This window comes from Silene latifolia, chromosome 5 (assembly GCF_048544455.1).
Source record: "Silene latifolia isolate original U9 population chromosome 5, ASM4854445v1, whole genome shotgun sequence".
Taxonomy (NCBI): domain Eukaryota; kingdom Viridiplantae; phylum Streptophyta; class Magnoliopsida; order Caryophyllales; family Caryophyllaceae; genus Silene; species Silene latifolia.
The window spans coordinates 10,449,991-10,454,919 of record NC_133530.1 but is presented as its reverse complement, the minus strand read 5'-3'; positions in this window follow the sequence as shown (position 1 = coordinate 10,454,919).

Here is a 4,929-nt window from a genome sequence, read left to right as displayed (position 1 = left end):
GAACTTTTCCTCTACGAATCCTCCTCCTATTTCACATAATCATATGATTACCATCTACTCATCATAATATACCCAAAATCCTCAAATCTACCCAATTAGGGTTTAACCAAACTTATCAAAATATTATGAAAATCATATAAGAAGCTTACCCTCGACACAACGATCACAACGGCGTAAAGAACGAGACAATCCGACGATCCTAGCCTTAGGATTTGCTTATTATGCGATAGATGCGATAAACGTAACTCTTGTTCTTTTCTGGAAAGGTTTTAGAATGTTAAAGGTGATTAAGCAAAGTGACGGAATCCTTTTTATATTAATCTCGCATTATTAACAAAACCCAGCTAAACAATCCCGTAAGACACACTTACTCGATCGAGTAAGTCACTTACTCGATTGAGTTCCCCTTACTCGATCGCGTGTCACACTTACTCGATCGAGTACCCATCAGGTCAGCTACTGTTTTGCTTAAAAAGATACTTACTCGACTGAGCAAGTCCCACTCGATAGAGTACCCACAGACATTGAAAACCGTCGTATTATATTAATACCGGCTATATAAATAAGAACTCCCCCAAACCAGCTCCAAAGTGGGAGATGTAGTGACCGTCTGTCACTACTCAAAATAGCTGCAAACTGAACCCAAACTATTCATATAAATTGATATGGCTTGATAAGCGAGGAAGTGCATTTAAATTTACTAGCGAGAGTGCGAGACACATTCACTTATTCCATCAGAAGTAGATAGCAAATGTAACGATGCAGCCCCAACAAAAAAGAAAGGTCCAATCCTAAAACTCTCAGAAGCACGAACTCGATATAGCAGGTATCAAGCCAAATAGACCATAGAATTTGCAGAACTCCAACCGTATCCCAGGAATTAGCCCTCAGGTATAGCAGAAATCGGACCCCCAAATTCAGCAGGTTATAGCTCAGACCAATTGTTTGTTCGATGGAATTAATAGCCTCGGTGTGAGACACACGCAAAACCCACGTACATAGGACGCCAACTCAGGTCCAATACTCCACATAATTTCTCAACTCGACACAATTGAAATTGAAATCAACGAACAACTCCTCAAATAATAATATTACAAAGCCACAAATTACAGCAAACGTTGGCACATCTCATGCCAGGACTCAACATAGCACAAATAGAGCCGAACAAAGCCTATAATTCGCTGATCAGAAACCAGTGTTTCGACTTACCAAAAATTAAGTTAACAAAATCCAGTAGACATCAGATCACAAAACAACTCGACGTTACAGGAGTCAAGCCAAACGAACTTAGAATTCGTGCAAAGGGAACTCGAATACGCAGGAAATCGGTTTTCTGACGCAGTCACGCAACAGAAATCAAACCCATACTCAATAGCAAAAGAATTGTGTTAATAGGGGTGTTCATTGGTCCGGGACCGGACCGGACCGGATCGGACCAAACTCTCTGGACCGAAGACCAAATAAGGGTTCAGAGGTGGACCGAGGACCGGACCATATTAATATTGGTCCGGTCCGGTCTGGACCACAAAAACACGTGGACCGGACCGGACCGAATGGACCAAAGTGGACCAAATATTATTGTCATTGACATGTTTTACCATATAAAACTAGAACTCGAGAACTTCATAATGATCAAAATAAACAACATTATTTTCTTACGAGATTTAACTACATAATTACACATCTTATAATACGTGTAAACAAAGTAGAAAATAAAATCAATAATATTACAAATTTTAAAAATTCTTTTATTACATAACTTCGGTCAATGGTCCGTTCCGCGGTCCATTCAGGTTGGTCTAGGACCGGACCGAAGACCAAAGTAGAGTAAATAGGTGGACCGTGGACCGGACCAAACAAAATTCGGCCTGGTCTGGTCCGGAACAAATGGTTCGGTCCGGTCTGGTATTTGGTCCGGTCTGGTCTTTGGTCCGGACCACTGAGTGAACAGCCCTAATTGTATATGCGATTATATACTATTTATTGCCAGAACTCACACCTCCAATTTGCAGCAAAATCGGAAGCAAGCTACCAGATATAACACCTAAATCAGCATCAAAATCAACTCGGATAAGGCCTGAAATTTTTGCCCAATAATCGACTCAAACCACACCCACAAAATGACATTAAAATCTTCGTGAAATCGACCATAATTTGAACGAATTGAAACCCATAAATTTCAAATTGCTCAAACCCTAACTTTAAAAATCCAACAAATAGATGCAATTGAATAAATTAGGGATTAGAAGACATCTAAAATTGGTGATAGGATAACAATGTAACCTCCTTGAATCAATTAGAACCCTAGAACACTCAGATTCGAACCAATAACTGCCTAGAAATCAACTCGAAGCAGCAAAGCAGCACCAAATTGATAAGAAGAGATAAGATTCATATGGGTTTGGGGTTTGTTCTTTTTCGCGGTGGTTGCCACAACAGGGGACGACAGAGGTGGAGGTGAGTGAGGAATGGTGGTGCTATCTGCGAAGATTGTCGGTTCTGGGCAAGAGTTTGATAGCAAATATGGTGAAGTGGTGGTGAATGGAGTGTTATCATGGAAGATTAGTGAGGTGAATCTGGGACGGAGAAATAGGTGAGTGAAGAAGGGGATTCGGGTTTAAAGATCTGGGCGACAAACAAGGAGTTGTATTTGCGGAGGAATTAAAGAAATTAGACGAGAGGCACTATTGACGACGACTCGATTGAGTAGGACAACGCTTGATCGAGGAACCAAATTTCGATATACCCAAGTCTCGACATTATACTCTATAATTTACTAGATTTTGTGGCCGTGTGTTGCATGGGTTTCAAATTTGTTCTTCCTCTAATTATTTAAATCTTTTAATATCATTTTGAATGATACGTAAAAGTTGTATTTCAATCACTCAAATAAGGTAAATTTATCTTATTAATTTTATATAAGATTAAGAAGTACGTTTATGTAAGGACTCTAGGAATAGGAATTACAATTTGTTAGAATAAGAGGATAATTACAAATTATTTTAAAGTTTTATCCTTTAAGTTTTCACTTTTCAAATTTATAGATAAATTTTCTAATGGAATATAATTTAGTAATTTGTAAATTAACATAATTATCCGTACGTAAAACACCATATAGTTATAGTAAATGAAACTTTCATTGAATGTTTTGCTTATCACCCAAATACTTAGCTCAACGATTGTCGTCACCTCATTATACAATGTAAACTCCTCAAAACTGCAAGTCGTTTACCTTACTATGTTGTTTATCCCCATTGTTTATCTCCATATCAAATTAATAAATGTACAAACCCTCAAAACTCGTAGCTGTTTACCAATTTATTTGGACTTTTTGGTTAATTAAGGAGCATTAGAACGGTAGAACTGTAGAAGTGTCAAATTAACGGGAAGAGTTTCATCTAATAATGTAGTTCTATTTTTTAGATAAATGGAAAAATATAATAAAATATTACACCAATTGTGTTCAAGTAAAAATCTAAAAAAAATGATAATAAAATGATAATTTTCTTTATGAGAGAGGTCTTTTATTGAGATTAATGAGAGACCATCTTTAATCAATTGAATCAATTAGGGCAAAAGGGGGTGTTAATTTTGCTAAATTAGGACGTGGGTTAGGGTTAATTTTGCAGGGTACTTGGTTTGTGCAAATGGGTTTTTCGTTTTTTAGCGATTTGATTGCGAATAATTGTCCCCGTGCGATGCACGAGCCTAATTATAGAAATCTATTAAGTATGTTCTTATATGTAATCGCCTTAGTAAATTTTTGATTTTGTCTTAAGAGCCACAAAGGCGATTATGAAAAGGATAAAAGTGGTTATTTGGTTATATAAAAAGTCATGCGAATAATAACTTATTTGGAATTACCAAAATAAGATTTGTTATATTCAATCTCATAATTATATTTTAGATCCGTCCACATAGGATCAAGTAGCTTGTAGGCGTTTTCGAGCTCAATAATTTCTTTCTAGTTGTAAAAAGAACCAATTATATGAACTAATATAAGTATACAAAAGTCAAAAGGATGTCTTATAATCATTAAAAAAACAGTGCGTCTCATTAAAGACGGACCCTATCCGTCTATAGTGTCCCTCTCACAAATGAAAGTGGCTGGATTACACCCTCAACATCGGCTTCAAATGCATAAACATGATACCTCACATTCATAGAGTAGCTTCAACTCAAAAGCTTGTAACTTTGGATAAAATTTCAAACAATAATTATGCCTATCTAGTCAGCCCATGCGGATGAAGCGTACCGTAAGCTCTGATAGATACTTCCTCCATTCAACTCCACTCTACCACTTTCTTTTTTCACGTTTGCTAACGCGTGTTTTACGTGCTAAATATCATTAGCTACGTATTTGCAAAAATTATGAAAGTGAGATATTTTTAATGTACTCGTAAAGACGAATCAAACAAGATCCCACATGAATATATTTCCACTTGCGTATCGAGAGAAAATGGAAATTGAATACACAATTGTGAATAGTGTACAAAAGTGAAATAGGTAGAGTGGAATTGAATGGAGGAAGTAAATAAGATTTCTAACCCCTACGGAAAAAGAATTGTAACAAAATATGCCTATCTAACCAACCTAAGCCAGCAAAGTGCACTTTAGGGTGTGTTTGGATAGTAAAAGTGGAGGGAAAGGGAAGGGAGGGGTAAAGAGGGAAGAGAAAGGGAGGTAAGGGAAGGGGAGGGCAAATGGGATGTGGGTGTTTGGATACAATTTTCTTCCAAATCTTACCTATTGTGGAGAGATTTTGATTTGCCTTAGAGGAGAGAAAATAGATCTCTCCAAATCACTCCCCCTCCATTTCTCTCTACCCTTATTCGCTATCCAAACAAGGGATTTTAAATCCATTACTCTCCCTCCCTTTCTTTTCCCTCCAAACCCCTCAATCCAAACACTCCCTTAAGCTCCTGATAG